We start from the raw sequence: 17,576 nt of genomic DNA, 5'->3' as shown, positions 1-17,576 counted from the left end.
GGGAGATCAGAACTGAAGATAAAAAAGCCGAGTGTCAGAACTGAAAGTGAAATCAAACTCGCAGTTGAAACACAAAGCACCAGTTGTGGCGTCTGACTTTTAAACACCGTCTGCTTATTCTTTATGTCACATCCACAAACTCAGATAACATGAAGTCTATGGACTGAACTTTGTACTCCTTGATCTTTGACAAAACGTTTAGTGTGACCCTAGTGTCACTTTGTAGCAACTCCTTTACAACAGACACACAGAATAGTGACACACAAGAACTAAAAGATGACGTCACAGGAAACAGAAAATATAAATCAACTACCTCAAAGTGTAAAGAATTCAAAAGAAGTCATAACAGAAATAACTCAAAAACACAATAAAAAAAAAACCAGGATCAAATTTGCAATATTAACATAATAAAAAATAAACAAATCATTACAATAACACACTGTGACCAACATGGGGTACAAGACCACTGAGCAGCCCCCCTCAGCCTTGGAGCTTTGGAAAAGTCTGATTCTCCCTGAGTCCTGCGGTCTGCCTGAGAAGGCCTGAAATGCGCTGACTTGTCGGCTGACCTGTCTTTGGCTCATCTTCTCGTCGGCCATTAAGAAGATTTCAGTTGTCAGTCGAGACAGAAACTCAGCTCAGTGTGTCCTCTTGTTGAAGATCTCCGGGACTTCAGAGTTTGTCAATGACATTTGATTTGTGGCCTTGTCCTTGTATGTCCTCTCATTTGTACACATTTTACTTTAGAAGTTTATTGTCACACATTCCTTGAGTACTTGACTTAAAATGTGAAGTCAGCCAACACCCTAAAGTCTTATCACATAAAAAAAAGAATCAGCATGAGCTGAGGCTCAGTCGTGTGTTCAGATTTGCCCCTGGTCCCTGATGTGTGCTAACCACTGTGCACTGTCCTGTTCATTGTACACGTTTGAGTGTCTGTGTACTTCAGCCCTCCGTACCCTTCACACTTTGACCAAATGTTTAACAACACGATAATCAAACACTTCAGTCAGTCACGACATTTTAGGTCATCTAAAGACACCACGACGTCCATTTGATCAAGGTCTGATAAATCAAATTCCCACTGGGATGGCCGCCTTCTCTTCCACCTCCTCAGGCTGACTGACAGCTCATGTCCCGCCTCCTCTGTCATTCTGGCCAATCCTGATTCCCAGTTCACTGGCCCAGTGGCTGAGGTGCCCACACTTGACATCAGTAGCCGGGTTTGATTCCTGCCTGTCACATGCTGTAGCAGCCCTGGTGAGTCCGTCACTACCGCCTGTGCTCAGGTAAAAATACAAGGAGAGAGCGGACATGTAAAGTGACTTTTGGATTGAAAAAGGCGCTTCACCTAAAATAAAAGCGTGGCTTTGTCTGTGTTCATAGCCACCCATCGCCAATGTCTTCATCAATATTTTCACACAATTCGATTTGTAAACTGAGTCATTGTCCACTTTGTCACAGAGACACTCAAACACATTTAATTCTTTATGGGATTTTCATTTTCTAATATGACCAACATCCTCTGACTTATTTATTGTTCAGTTGGTGTTTAAGTGGCCATGAAGAGTGGAGGCCTGTCCAGGGTCCAAACTCTCTACTGACCACCAAAGCTCTTCAGTCCACTGTGTCTGTGACAGCTGGTGTGTGTGGTGACACTGAGAGAGACCCTCGCTATTACACAAAAAGCCGTCACCTTGAACCCGTGTCACCTACTGGCTGAGTGGAGTTTGTCCATTGAGCTCAGGTGGCTGATAGACCTTAGAGAAGATGACTGTGGACAAAGTGGAGCGTCACTGTGAGCGGTTCCTCTGTGTGTCCCTCCTGGACTGGACCTGTCATGTCATCCCGTGTCCCATCCTCTCCCTTGGCCAACATTTATCTTTGACTTCATTGTCTTTATTTGTCCTCTTGTTTGTGACGTTGTCAGTTTGTGACTAAGCTCTATAAACTAAAGGCTGACTGATTTACAGCTGCTGTCACTGAACGTCTGGAGAGAGGCTGGCATTTGTAAATGGCCTCCTGTCAATCATTTCAGTTGTGTCCTCACCCTGAGTCTGAATGATGGACAGAAATCTGAGTTTGTCACTTGGCTGTACCAACTCAGAGAAGTGCATCTGAACACTCCAAGTGGAGGGACAAGATCAGTCCTGCTGTGTGACACTCCTGTCAGTGTGACGGCTGACGTCCTCTCATCACTCAGGTGACCTGACAGACAGAAGGTCTTCAGGTATATAAGCGCCTTGAGGAGGCAGCATTGGTGTGGAGTTCAAATTGTGTTTCAGTTCAAATGCTAGCAGCAGCCTGCTGATGAGACACACCTGAGCATCCAGCTCTGCTTGTAGTCACCATGTCATATTGAGACCCCCAACAGTCTGTCTATCTCTCCTCAGCCTCCCTTCTCTCTCTTTATCTCCCACAGCCTCATGTCATGTGGTCTCACCTCCACATGCTGCTCAGCTCTCTCCTCCAGCTCTTTCTTCTCCACACACTCACGACTGACTGAACTGAAGCTGAGCTTCCAACAACTTGTAGAAGAATTCAGGAATCGATCAACTGTGAGGGCTGAGGTGAAACTGCAAATTAGAAACTGAAGTAAAGTGAACAACAAGTGTGTGTGTGTGTGTGTGTTTGTTTTGTTGAATTTTATTTCTTCTGATTTTATAGCTCTTAACTTTCACACCCCATATAAACATTGTGTTTAATCAGGACCAGACGTCAGTGTCACCTTGGACAGACAGATGGATGTGACGAGACACAACTGCAGATTTCTCTTTATTCATTAAATTCTTGAACAACATTGTGAGCCCTGAGCCCTTCGCCCAAAGTGGTCTTTCATCCTCTCGGTGTCCTTTCTGTGCAGCCTATTGTTTTTTTCCTTGTCCCACAATCCCACATTGTACGTCCTTATTTTGGTCTTGACCTTCTCCTCATCCTTGTTATTAACTAGAGAATTCACAAGCACGTAAGTCCCAAATAATAGAAATCAAAATATTTCTAGAGGGGAGCCATCAAACTGTTAATTGAGCACCAAAAAGGGCAATGAAAAATCTTTATAAATAGAAGGCTTATTTTCAAAAATGCTGTAAGGCACAAAATACACGAAGAGCACAAGAGGAGTTGCTGAAACAACAAAAGAATCCAAAGGCCAGCAACGTCCCAATACACAACGTCAAAAGTATGGTAATAAAATCAAAACTCCAGTAATAATGACACAAGAATAGTCACAAATGCAACTAAACTACAAACTGCTTAGGAATCATAAGGATTAATTTCAAAAGTGGACAGTAAGGTGAGATACAATGAAGTGACCACAGGAGGACAGACAACTCTGCAGAGTGTCCTTCATTACTGGCGAGTCTTCTGCCATCAACTATATACAAGTATACCATTAAATAGAAATTGCGGCGCTCGGGTCCACAATTAATAACAACATGAGTGCAAATGATAAATTAAAAAATAAATTAAAAATAGAATTAACATTAAATTTAAAATATGAAAACACAAACAAGACCAAAGAAAATAGCAATATTGACATGTAGTTAGCAATATAAGCATTGATGCAATGTATAGTGTTACAATCTAGATACATAAATATAGTCAATAAATATGTAATATAATAAATAAATAATAATTATAGATAATACAGAAATTATCAGTGTATGATAATAGCTGTTTAAGAGCATGTAAACAATGACAGGTCAGAATGTTTCTATGAAGGATATCAAGAGTGTCAAAATCCTTAAAGGTCAGTATGAGATTTTCAGTTATTTTCTAAATATACTTTTCATCTTTGCAGGACTATGGTTTTCATGTATAAAAGTTCTGTTTTTAGAGGTGGTTGAGGCCGTGTGGAAGATCCCAGAGGACAGCCTGGTGCTAAGGAGTCTGACAGCTTGGCATTAAAAACTCTCCTGCAGCCTGGCAGATCTGGCTCTGATGCTTCAGTATCTTCTCTTGGATGGCAGAAGTGTGAAAGTCCATGTGAGGGGTGTAAGGGGTCCTGCTCAATGCTGCAGGTCTTGTGGACACTGCATTTGTAAAATATGTCCTGTAGTGAAGGGAGAGGCACCCCAATAATGTTCTCTGCTGTCTCCACTATCCTTTGCAGGCACTTTCGGTCGGATATGTTGCAGTTGCCATACCAGACAGTGATGCAGCTGGTCAGAACACTCTCAATGGTGCCTCTGTAGAACATGGTGAGGATGGAAGGGGAAAGACTTGCTCACTTCAGACGCCTCACGAAGTGTAGTCTCTGCTGGGCTTTCTTGATTAGTGACGAGGTGTTATGCATCCAAGTAAGTTCTTCAGATATGTGCACACTGAGGAATTTGGTACTCCTAACAGTCTCCACATCTAAACCGTTGATGCTGTGAGTGGGATGTGGGCAGGATGTGATTTTCTGAAGTCCACGATTATCTCTTTTGTCTTGTCGACATTGAGAGATAGATTGTTGCCTTCACACCATGCAGACAGCCATTCCAACTCATCTCTGTATGCTGTTTCATCATCTCTGCTTATAAGTCCCAGCACCGTCGTATCATCCATAAACTTGATGGCGTGGTTGGTGTTGTGCGTGGCGGTGTAATGGTGAGTCAGCAGGGTGAAGAGCAGTGGACTAAGCACACAGTGCACGGTGCTCCAGTGCTCAGTGTGTTGATACTGGAAGTGTTGTAGCCCATCCGAACTGACTGGGGCCTCTCTGTCAAGAGTCCAGGATCCAATTGCAGAGGGTGGTGTTCATGCCCAACCTGCTCAGTTTTACAACCAGCTTTGGAGAGATGATTGTGTTGAAGGCAGAGCTAAAGTATATGAATAGCATCCTGACATATGTGTCTATTTTATCCAGATGTGTCAGGGAGAGGTGAAGGGCAGAGCATATGGCATCCTCAGTTGACCTGTTTGAGCGGTATGCAAACTAAAGAGGGTCAAGGGAGGCTGGGAGATTAGTCTTTATGTGTGACATGACTAAGATTTTGAAGCACTTCATTATGATTGGTGTGAGTGCAACTGGTCGGTAGTCATTCAAGCACTTTCTATTAAAAATAGTCAGTAAAACAAGACATAAACCACAGATCTGTGGAGGCACACTGAAATAGTCAGAGGGCTTAGAGACCAACATGCTGACAAACATTATGTGACATGTCCAGAGACACTGAGATGAATTCTGGGAAGGTGACGGGTGACTGAGGTACTGCAGAGTGTGAAGTGCTGCCCTCTTGTGTTTGTAACTCACACTTGTATTTCTTGTGGACATTTAAAAAAAACATCTCCTTGTAAACTAAGTGCAAGCTATCAAGTGACTTTCTAATCAGTCCAGTATATAGCGCCTTTTATGTTATTATATTCATGTTCAGCTGCAGCTTGCTGGTGTGATTAGAGGTCCAAACCCCCGGCTTCACAAATCCTTCTTTTGTTATTTCAATCCACACATCTCCGTTCCTCAGTGGCAGCAGACAATCAAATGGCCGAACAGAGATGTGAATATTCTGAGTGTCACTACACGGCCATTAAGGACTCCTGTCACACTTGCCCTGTGTCCCCTGTCACTCTGGTCACAACATCATAATTCTTAACAAAGTACTGTATCTGCTTTTCCATTTTTATAAACTGAGCGACATGTGATGCAGAAATCTAACTTGCTTAAGAAATTGTCACTCTAGCTTCTGTGCTGTTTAATCATTTAGCATTTTTAAATCCTCTAAGTTTTTATGATCAGTGTTTTGTGTTGGTAGAGTGATATTTTACTCTACTTTCCCTTTTTGTATTATTAATGTGTAGCCTTTGTCAGAATGCCTCAAATCTCACAGACTTACCACTGCTTATAAAGTATTGTACTTTATAACTTCTCCTGACCTTCCTTCTATATCTATGACCTCAGGCAATTAGGTGTAGTAGAAGACAAGCAAGAGTTAAGTTACACTTTAAATAATGTATTATTGATAATATTCATAAATAATAACAATATGCAAAGTACAAGTGAATATTGGCAACCATACAACCTGATAAATGCTGGTGTGTAGTTTCAGGCGGCACACAGACTTGTTAGTTACTTTAAATGTCTCTAGTTAAGTCCAATATGGCTGCTGAGCTGTGCTCTTCATTGTGTTGTCCTTTTCAGTTCATGGTGTGTGTGAGCTGCTCCTTCATCAGTTGCTCAGAGAGAGATAGAGATAAAGCCAGCACATTTATAGATTTTTATGTCCACACCCTAGAGCCAATGGGGCGTCGTGGTACTTAAAGGCTTCTGATACAAGCCAATTGCAAACAGCCACACGTCAGACCAATGGGGTACAGAATACCTTCATACCTGCCAAACCCCCAAAACCATCTGTTGAGCTGATGTTTGCCAGATAGGCAGTCTGGCTTTCCTGTGGGGGCTGACTGAGAGGGTCCTGCAGAGAGTCACTGGCCAAACTTGTTTTAGACATTTCCACCAACCCTGTCATTAAATTCACTATCCTTACTTAGTCCTGGGGGTTAAACATGAATGCTTCTCATTAATGAAATACTAATATTACATTTGCTTTGCCTAAGTTACAAGTAAAGACATACAAAATATTATCATCTTGTATGCAAAATTCACATCACAACAATCAGTGTGTATAATAAAAGGACACACAGCACCTTCAAGACAATGATAACAACCTTTAAACAGTCAAAGGCTTCTTGAGCTTCAGGATTTCACACAAATGTCAAGGAGTTTATTAGTGGACTGGTAATTGGAGAGATAACAGCACTGGAGAAGTGACTATGAGAATTCACTAAGTCGACAAATTGTAGGATTTTTAAACAAAAAAGTAACAAGCAGGCGTGTATTCAGAAAAGTACCATGAGAAAAAGCAATAATTAAATTAAATAACTACTGAAATAAAAATTAAATGTGTAGTTTTAGACATTTATATTGAAAAAAAAAGTAACATTTCTATACAATCTTATGTTATTAAAAGAAAAAATGAACTTCTTATAATCCAGCGTTTCTCAACCTTTAAGTATTTGCTGGACCGTTTTAATCATGTCCCCCTAACTTTTTTTGAAAACCCTAATAAAATTTATCAATATATTTTTTACTGCCGATACACCACTACAAGTTTTATTATACCTACTTAACTTTTATCAATATTTATCTATATTTATTTTTTTATATTTATTTTTCTAGTATCAGAATATAGTTTAAGTTCATTTGTTTTGGTTACAATAGATGTATTTTTCATATTTTCGATTCTAGTTTTCTTTTTTTCACATCTTCGCACCCCATTTTTGGTTACTTCGCGCCCCCCTGAGAACCGCTGTTATAATCTGTACACAGTGAGTTTATACGTAAAAAGCAAAACAGCGGATGTTCATGCAAAAAGATAAAATGTTGAAAATATGTTTGGTGATGTGAGCTTCGCTTATTTTAAAAGTGTGAAACTAGTCCTGACAGCCAGATTTGATACCAACAATAACTCATAGATAGAGAGAACAAACAAATGAACTCACTTACTTACCCCTACACCCCCTCAAGGGAGATATTTGGCTTTGTACAGAAGCTTTTAAACAAATTAATACATAAATAGATAAATGAATATATGTGCACAAACACACTGTGGTCTAAACACACACCAGTATGAGTTAAAAAGCAAGAAAAAGAAAAAGAAAGAAAACTTCTGATTTGGCAGCCCCAGTCCCCGTGAGGATGTTTACACAAATGTTTACACAAAACTGAAAAGACTTCAGGGCCTCCATATAACAAAGCATAAGAAGAGAAAACAACGCTTATCTCAACAGGTTTCTTTAAATTTAAAGGTGAATTCTTGAGAGCAGAGATTTCTGTAGATGCCGGTAGACACAGAAGGCACTGCATTATATATGAATCACTAATATATGAGGGATCTTATAAGACGTCCTGGAAAAACACACTTGAACTGTCATCTTAGAAACAACGTCCTCCATCACAGAGCCAAGAGTAATAATAATAATAATAATAATAATAATAATAATAATAATAATAATAATATAATAATGACAACTACTCACATGATTATCCCCTCACTTTGTGGCTGTGCTGCTCCCTCACACTCATATAGGGTGCACAATTGTCAAATAGGGTGGTGTGGTGGCTCTGAGGTTCGGGATCTGTTCTGGCAATTAGAAGATTGCTTCTTCAAATCCTATAAATGCTAAAGTCGATTCCACTTAATTAGGTCCATGAGGAAGACGCTTAACCTACAATTGCCCTGTCCTGTGTATGGCGTTATCCTGCATCCAGCGGTACAAGCAGGTCCTCTAACCTGCAGAGTGAACTGGGGGGTTGGTGGCAGGATTGGCACTCCAGCCACTGTAACAAACCTCACACTGCTCCATCCCAACTAAACTGGTGTGGTGCTAAGGTGCCCTGCACTCAAGTCTAATCTGGGGTCCTGAGGTGGTGGGTGTGTAAACTCGCTGTATCAGCGTATGATCCTAAACCCTCTCTTTTTGTCAAATGTGTGAATTCTCCATGACTGATGGCCTTTGGTCTGCACACACAATTTGAATCCATGTCTATTGATTTAATATGTTTTAACATTGTATCTGAATATTTATATTGTTTGAAAAAATAAATGTTGAAAAATACATCAGAGAAAACAGAAAATTCAGTCCTGAAGAAATGATCAGCTGTTGTGAGAAATTCAAACAGTGAGGACACTAAGATGGTAGTCATGTGACCCCACCCCCAAACTTCTTGTCTAGTCATGTGATGAAGTGCTGTGCATTTTCAGTCTCAGCCAGCAGATGACGATGTCAGCAAGTCATTTGATCAAATCTCTTGGTCTGAATGTGTAGAGCTGTGAATGGACAGCAGTGGTCAGCAGTCATGGGGGTCACTTCACAGTCTACTCAGACAAAAGACTCTCACACCATCTCTGTGGTGGACTTTATGAAGCCGACCATCTGTAGAAAGAGTAAGAAAACTGAGCTCAACACCACTGAGGCCTTTATTTGACAGAGGTCAGCTGGTCACTGGCACCAGTCAGTACGTGAGGTCTGAATGTCCAAGAACAGAAGTGTCACATGTCAGTCTTGTCCTCACTGTCCATTATGTCATTGATCTAAAATGTAGGTCTAGTCTGTGCCCTTAATGGTGTCACAATGAAAACACAGAGAGTCCTCATCGTCCAATTAGTGTGGCATCAAGAGAGTCCATCAGAATAAAAAGTTGAGCATCAAGCTCTCCAGTGTTACTGAGACCACCATTAGTGTAGAGGAGTACAAAAGAGGTGAAAGAACAGACCTGAGGGGACCTGTGGATGAGGACCACATGTCAGACAGACAGCCATTGACTTTCACTCTTCAGTTCTTGTCTCTTAAGTGAATCAGCCGTCCTACCAAACTAAAGTCGAAATTAAATTCTTTAATAAGTTTCTTTGTAAGAAGATGAGACTGAATGGTGTTAAAGGCTGAAGACGTCTATAAAAAGTAGCCTCACATGAGTCTTGGTGCTCTACAAGGGGTCATACAAGAGATGAAGAAAAGTGACATAAGAACATAAGACATTCGACAAATGAGAGGAGACCATTCAGTCCATCAAGCCTGTGTGTTTAGCTAAGCTGCCCAGATGTCTCATCCAGATTCTTCTTAAAGGCTGTCAAGGTTTCTGCTTCAACTCCATGTCTCAGTAGTTTGTTTCAAAGTCACACAACTCTTTGCATACTGAAGTTCTTCCTGGCTTCAGTCCTAAATGCACTTCACCTTAATTTCCACTGATGTCCTCAAGTGCGTGATTCACCCTTAAGCTGAAAGAATTCTGCAGGATCTCCTTTATCAATGCCTTTGAGAATTTTAAACACCTGGATGAGGTCCCCACACAGTCAACTCTGTTCAGACTATACAGATGTAATTCCCTGAGTCTGTCACAATAGAAGATGTCCTTCAGTCCCATGATGCAATTGGTTGCTCTCCTCTGCACAGCTTCAAGTGCTCCTATGTCTTTCTTATATCATAGTGACCAGAACTGCACACAATACTCCAGATGTGGTCTCACTAGTGCATTATATAGTTTGAGTATAATGTCCCTGCTACTGGTCACCACTAGAACCGTCAGTCTCAATGTCTGTGACGTTCTTATCCAGTGTTGATGTCCACATGTCAGTCTGAATGACTTTGTACCAGTCAGTCCAGTGTGAAGGCAGGAGAACCAGTCAGGTATATAGCACCTTACTTTATAAGAATGGCAGTGGTCTCGTGTTAACACTGCACTTCAGTGAAAAGTCAGAATAGAAGTGGCCATTGAACCTTTTTGTTGTTTGTCCTTCTCTCTGTCTGTGTGTCTCTCCTCATGTCCTCACTTCTCTCTCTTCTTCTCCACAGCCTGTCTCTTTGTGGTCTCACCTCCAGATGTTCCTCAGCTCTCTCCTCAGCTCTTTCTGCTCCACACTCACAACTGACTGAACTGAACCTGAGCGACAACAACATGAAGGACTCAGGAGTGGATCAGCTGTGTGAGAGGCTGAGGAGTGAAAACTGCAAATTAGAGAAACTGAAGTAAGTGAACAACAAGTGTGAGTGTGTGTGTATGTGTGTGTATGTGTGTGTGTGTGTCATGAATTTTATTTCTTGTCAGATTATCACTCTGTCTTTTCCACTTTCACAACACAAACGCTGTGTTTAATCAGGACAGACTGCAGTGTCCCTTAAGGACAGACAGAGTGACATGAGGTGACACAACTGCAGATGTCTCTTTAATAATTTAATTCATAAAGACAGCATTGTGACCCTGAGCCCCTCCACAACACTGATCACCTTCTTCCTCCTCTCTGTCCAGAGTGTTGTTTTATTTCTTTTCCCAAAAGCCCACGCTGTCCATTCTTTATTTTAATCTCATACTTCTTCCTGTTCTCAATTGTCACTTTTCCTCTTACACTCACTAAAGTTTGTTAAAATCACTAAAATGGAATAAGGAGGAGAAACACAGTCAGTGTGAGGAGAAGAGACGACTAAAGTGACAGAAGACAAAGAGGAGTGGACAGCTAGAGCTGGACTGGAGTGACAGATAAGAACAAAGAGAACAGAATAGCAAAGATGAGGAGAGACAAGAGAAGGACATGAACAGAATGAAGAAAAGGACGAATAAAAGAGGAGGACAAGACAGAGAATAAGGAGAAGGAGAGAGAGGTGGACAGACAGAGGAACAGGAGGAAAGGTGGACAGCAGCAGTAGAAATGACTAGCCAGCCATACACAGAAAGAGAAGGTCACAGGGAGGAGAGGATTAGGACTGAAGGCAGTGTGGACAGTAAGGTGGGAGACACAGGAAGTGACCGCCATTATAGCCAAGTGGACTGAACAGGCTGACATCATTCTACAAGACATGACCCCCAGGTCTAAACAGGACATCGACATATAATAATACATTTTTTTTTTTTGTAGGTGCCTTTCTAAACACCCAAGGACACCAAACATTATACTGAACACAGATTATAAACAAAAGTAAAATACAAAAGTTAAAATCAGACAGAGCAATTGTAATCAAACAGAAAAAGCAGTCTTAAACAAATGAGTTTTAAGTTTAGATTTGAATAGAGAAAATGATTCAATATTTCTAAGCTCAGGTGGTAGTGAGTTCCAGAGCAACTGAATGCTGTGCCCCCCATGGTGTTAAGATGGACGAAGAGGTCAGTCAAGTGGAAAGAGGAAGAGGATCTGAGGGTGCGGGAGGGAATGACAATATGGAGGAGGTCAGACAGATATGGTGGGTGAAGTTGTGGGGAGCCTTACAAGTTAGTAGCAGAATTTTGAATTGAATTCAGAACTGAACTGGAAGCCAATGAAGCTGCTTTAAAACGGGAGTGATATGGTGAATAGTGGGGGCTCTAGTAATGATGCAGGCCAGCTGAATTCTGGACCAGTTGAAGCTTATAAAGAGATTTGTGAGAAAGACCAAAGAGAAGGGAATTGCAATAATCCAGACGAGAAGTGACAAGGCTATGAACGAGGATAGCAGTGGTGTGGGGAGTGAGGGAGGGGTGAATACGATTAATGCTATGCAAGTGGAAATATGAAGACCGGGAGATGTTATTGATGTGGGACTGAAAGGATAAAGTCCTGTCAAGGATGACACCTGTGGGGAAGAGAAGACAGAGGAATTATCAATAACAATGGATTATGTTGATTTTGTACCAATGAGGAGAACCTCAGTTTTGTCACTTATTTAATTTAAGAAAATTTGAAGTAAATCAGGATTTGATTTCTGCTATTCAATCAGTAAGCGACGAGGGTGGAAAGGAAGCAATTGGTTTGCTAGTGAGACAGAGCTGGGTGTCGTCAGCATAACAGTGAAAGCTAATGTTATATTTACAAAAGATATTACCAAGAGGAAGGAGGTAAATAATGAAAGGAGGGTCCCAGGACAGAGCCCACCTGAAGTAACAGCGGTGGGTTGGGATGTGAAAGTTTTAAGCTGAACAAACTGAGTGCGGCCTGAGAGGTGGGATCTGAACCAATCTAGTGGAGTGTGGGTAATGCCAATGGAAGATAATCTATTGAGAAGAGTAGTGGACAAATAGTGTCAAAGGCTGCACTCACATCAAGGACGATGAGAATAGGAATTAAACCAGAATCAGCTGCCATAAGGAGGTTGTTAGTAATTTTTTAAATTGCCGTTTCTGTACTGTGGAGGTGACGAAAACCAGACTAGAACTGTTCATACAGATTATTTTGAGATAAATGAGAAGGACGATGAATAGCCACTGTTATTTTTACAATTTTGGAAATGAAGGGTAGATTTGAAACAGGACGAAAATTAACTAAATTTGTCGGATCGGCACCAGGTTCTGTCAGTATTCGGGTATTTGCAGCAATTTTAAAAGATGAAGGAACAGTACCAGTAGTGAGAGAAGAGTGGATTATAGGAGAGATAAGGGGGACCAGAGAGGGGAGGCAGACTTTGACCAGAACTGTAGGGAGGGGGTCCAGTTAACAGGTGGATGGCTGAGACTTACAGACAAGATCTGAGATTTCTGAAAAGGTAGGAAGCTGAAAAAAGGAAAATGAGTGAGTTGGTGGGTGAAATTCAAATGAAGTACTAGAGGAATCTGTACAGAGAGACTCATGAATCTTCTGGATTTTTTCATTAAAAAAGGACATAAGGGAATTGCAAAATTCAGTTCAGTAAAGATGAGAAGGTAAAGAATCAGGGGGTTGTGTAATATTGTTAAGTAGTGAAAACAATGACTTGGTGTTTCCTTCATATTTGTCAGTGGGCTAAGTGACCGACAAGTGGACACACACATCATGTGCAGTAGAGACATGTCAGAGACACTGAGAGGATTCTGGGAAGGTAACCTCAGTGGGCGTGTCAGTGAAATACTCCAGTGTGAGGAGTGGCGCCCTCTTGTGTTTGTAACTCACACTTGTGTCTCTTGTGGGACAATAAAACAAGAATCTCACCACATGATCAGTGTAGGCTGTCATATGACTTTCTCAATAATCCAGTATATAGCGCCTTTTTGATATCTTTACACACACATGGTCTTCACTGATGTCATCACAGGTCCAAACCCTCTGCCTCACAAATCCTTTTTTTGTCATTTCACTCAGTCAGGGTCTTCCAGAATACCAGCAGACAATCAAACAGTTGACTGGAGATGTGAATAATTTGAATGTCACTAAGGACACCTGTCACACTAGTCCTGTGCTCCACTGGTCACTCTGGTCACTGCGTGATTCTCTTTACTACTAAATACAAAGCTGTGTGGTGACATATGTCAGGGGTCAGTGGTTGTCTGTAGGTTTTTAAATTAAAATGGTGGACTCAGAGGGCCGTAGGTGGATGTGGTAATGTGGGGGAGCAGAACAGCCCTGGAGTGCTGGTGGTGAATTGGCGGAGCGCACTTTACACCTGCAGACACGTGTGGCTCAGCCAGTGTCCTCATTAGTGTTCTGGGGTCTGTAATTAGACACCTGCACCCCAGTGGGTTTAAAATGAGCTGAGCAGGATAGTCAAGAATAGAACTGAACAGGAAAGAAAAATGAAAAGATGGAGACGGAGGATAAATGAGAAATAAAGTAAATGGAGAATTGTGGCTGATCTGATGCAGTGGAGTGGAGGTCAAGAAATGGCCATGAGAGGAGTGAGCACACGACACTCAAATGGTAAGGTCAAAACCTACTTTGTGCTCAAGGACCAAGAAAGACCAACTGCACTGAGTGGGCGTCTGCTGAAGGCTGAGGGATGGTGTTAGGAGAAAGGAGAAGGTCTCATGAGGCACCCCGGTGAAGGCCATGGGATTGTGGTGGGAACACAAGCTGAGTGTGGGGTCCTCAGTGGTGACCAGCTAAGGTGTCTGGGGCAGAAGTTGATGTGAAGGATGACTGCCCTTGCCGGTAGTCACTTGGCTGGCTGACGAGAACTTAAATGGTAAGCAGAGGAGATTTCAGTTTTAGGTGGCACAGAAACTCTTGTTGTTTTTACATACAATAATGCCAGTGTAGTGAGAATTGTGCACATAGTACTACTATCAAAGTGACAGGTGGCACATGATATTAAACATAATATTAATGTGATGAATTCTAAAGTGACATATCATTAAAGTAAAATAAAATAAACTGACATTACTAATGCTGATAGGATAACATGTTTGAAGTGACCCATAACAAAAAAAACCAAAATAAAACTTGAAGAGCAGTGAGCAAATAGTGAGATATCAGATGTGGTGCCCAGCTAATACAGTCAATACAGCTTAGGAGGAGAGAAGGAGCGTCAGGCCCAGAACTCAACCACCACCCCCTGTTATGAAGAGTTAAAGAGTCTAATGGCTCTGAGGACTAAAGATCTCTGGTATCTGTCCATATTGCAGTTCTGTGATAGCAGCCTACCGCTAAACAAACTCCTCTGGTTAATTATGGTGGTGTATAGTGGGTGATGTTCATTGTCCATAACAGACAACAGCTTGCACAGTGTCCTTCTCTCTGCCACCATCACCAGAGAGTCCATTTCCATGCCAGCCACAGACCCTGCTCACCTGATCAGCTTGTCAATACACTCACCATCTCTCTTCTTCAAGCTACCCCACTTGCTCACTAAATATAAAGTGATAGATAATTACAACGGTGAACAGATATAATGGACATCATTAAGGACAATACACATAATTCAAACAGACAATATTGGTCTTCTGATATGGCGACTGGAGGACAGACCTGCACAAGTTGCTTTGTAATGTCGGGGCACCAACTGGGTGTCCCCCTTTAATGAAGTCAAATAAAACAAAACAAAAGTGGACGCGATGGCCCAACAAAACACACCTTTTCAGCCCAATAGACAAATTGACTTTTCAGTTGTGTGAACACGATGTCGCTTGCTTCATGTTGAGTTTCTGGGTCCAACAGCAGACTCCATTCTTTGGGGGATCAGCAGCTTTTCAAGAGTTCCACCCAGGAGGACAGGGGCAGCTCTGGGCACTGCGGCTGAGTCAGTTCCCCTCATTTGGTTTCTTCTCAGAGCTGCAGGTGGATAAGGAGAGACAGTCAGTGTGAGCGCCCCCTCTCGTCTCAGAGTGGTATCACTTACCTCACAGAGACAGGAAGGTCATCTCCAGGTGGGCACAGATGTGTGACAATACATAGAACTGGCCTGCTCATTTGTTTGCACTGCTTGTATTGTTGTATTCAGCAGCACTGATCACAGGACACCACATGGACTGACTGAAGGAAGGAGAAGGACAGGCAGTGGGACTAGAAGGACAAACAGCAGTGAACAAGTGGAGCTGGATGGAGGTGACAGACAGGGAGAACAATAAAGATAATGAGAGATGACAGGATAATAACAAAGAGGAGGACTGTGAGATGAGCTGAGAAAAGTAAGAGCAGAAAAGATGGACAGACAGAGGGACAAGGACACAGAGGATAGGTGAAAGGATCAGGACAGCAGGCAGAGTGGACAGGAGGAGAGGGTGGACAGGGTTATGGGGGTCACTTGGAACTAACAAGAAAGAGAAGAGCCAATGTCAGTGGACAGGGTGGTGAGGGGACAACAAGAAGAAACAAGAGGACAGAAAATGTGAGAAGACAGGAGAGTGAGGAGGAGTGAGAAAGAAAATAATAAAGACAGAGACTGAACATCAATTAAGAGAGCAGGACAGGAAGTGACCACAGATGGGTCAACACCATGTCACCTGGACAGACCACCTTCTGCTGTGATTGCTCTAACAGAACAATATAACAATGGGCTGAGGCCTCTAGAATAGCCCACCAAACAAATGTCACCCCCAGGCAGGGCCACCTCAGGCAAACAGGAGGCTTCAGGCCTGACTAGGCCTCAGAAAGGAGCTCAGGCTTTTAAATGCAAAATAAAATCAAAAAGAGTCTCAGAGGCGTGAAGTGAGTCTGACCAGAGGGAGAACCGTGAAAACTCCAGCTGGAGCAGAGACAAGTCCACAAGTGGTCTTTATAAAAGACGAGGTTTATTAACAAAAGAGCCAAAGGGGCTGCCAAAGGCAATCCAAAGCTAACAACATTCAAAAAGCACAAACTGTAAGAGAATCTGAACTCAAGAGCCAAAGGTTCAAAGACAATAATCAGAAATAAAAACAAAAGAGCAAAATACTCACAAAGACCACCAATCACCAGAGCTCAGCCAAATGAGCCGCAGCTTTTAGAGAGTTGGTGGGCAGGTGGTCCAGCGTCTTGGGATCAAACCACAAAATACAAGGAACATGAGAGAACAGCAAGACACACACAGAGATACTAAATAATAACGAAATAGAATAAAAATAACATAATACAGAACTAAACAAATAATAAACGAACAGAACAATGTTATAACAGCAATGGAAAACAAGGAAGGAGAATAAAAAAAAAACTGTCAGCAGGCACCACGGAGGACCCCCAGCCTGACTAGAACACCTTCACTGAGATGAGATGAAACCAAAAGGCCTTCAGAGGACGGTGACCTGACTGGACAGTGAACTGAGTGATTGGCAGGGTGACACACATGTCATGTGACTTAGGGACACTGAGGAGAATTCTGGGAAGTTGACCTGAGTGGGTGTGTCACTGTGATAGTACAGTGTGTGAGGTGGGGTCCTCTTATGTTTGTAACTCACACTTGTGTCCTTCACAGGCTGTCTGGTAATGAGATCAGTGAGAGTGAGAAGATGATCCTGAGGTCACTACATTAGGAGCTGAACAGGACTGGACAGCAGGTGAATATCAACATATGGTGAAGACTGGACATGCTGATCAACTGACCCCAGTGACAGCGCCCCCTGTCCACTCTCTCTGATTTCTTCTCTTTATTCTTTAATAGTCTCCTCCGCTTTCCTCCACATTAAATAAACTTTCCATGTCTTCTTCTCACCCTATGTGCTTATTCTTTAAACTCACTTGTGTTTCTCCACCCTGTCACCCTGAACTGGTCACTAAACTCCACAAGTTCAGACCAGAAACCCCTGAGTTTCACCAGCCAGAGAACCACAGAGTAAATTGTCCTCTGAAAACAGCTGGGGTCACAAAGCCCACCGAGGGGAGCATCAGGAGCAAATACAGGTGGACAGTTCAGTTGTAGGGTGAGGAAGAGTGAGGCCAATCCTGGTATTGGTGACAAATTCTGGACAG

General features: G+C 42.2%; 1 long non-coding RNA gene across 1 annotated transcript; it reads left to right on the top strand.

The window, feature by feature from the left end:
- Positions 1–4,140: 4,140 nt before the first annotated feature.
- On the top strand, positions 4,141–17,318 carry LOC120522024. Its single transcript, XR_005632252.1, has 3 exons — positions 4,141–4,298; positions 10,333–10,506; positions 17,083–17,318. It is a non-coding gene; the product is annotated as an uncharacterized LOC120522024 (long non-coding RNA).
- The last annotated feature ends 258 nt before the right edge of the window (positions 17,319–17,576 follow it).

The sequence above is a fragment of the Polypterus senegalus genome, unplaced genomic scaffold, assembly GCF_016835505.1.
Source record: "Polypterus senegalus isolate Bchr_013 unplaced genomic scaffold, ASM1683550v1 scaffold_4455, whole genome shotgun sequence".
NCBI classification, from domain to species: domain Eukaryota; kingdom Metazoa; phylum Chordata; class Cladistia; order Polypteriformes; family Polypteridae; genus Polypterus; species Polypterus senegalus.
This window is presented reverse-complemented; position numbering and strand designations above follow the sequence as displayed.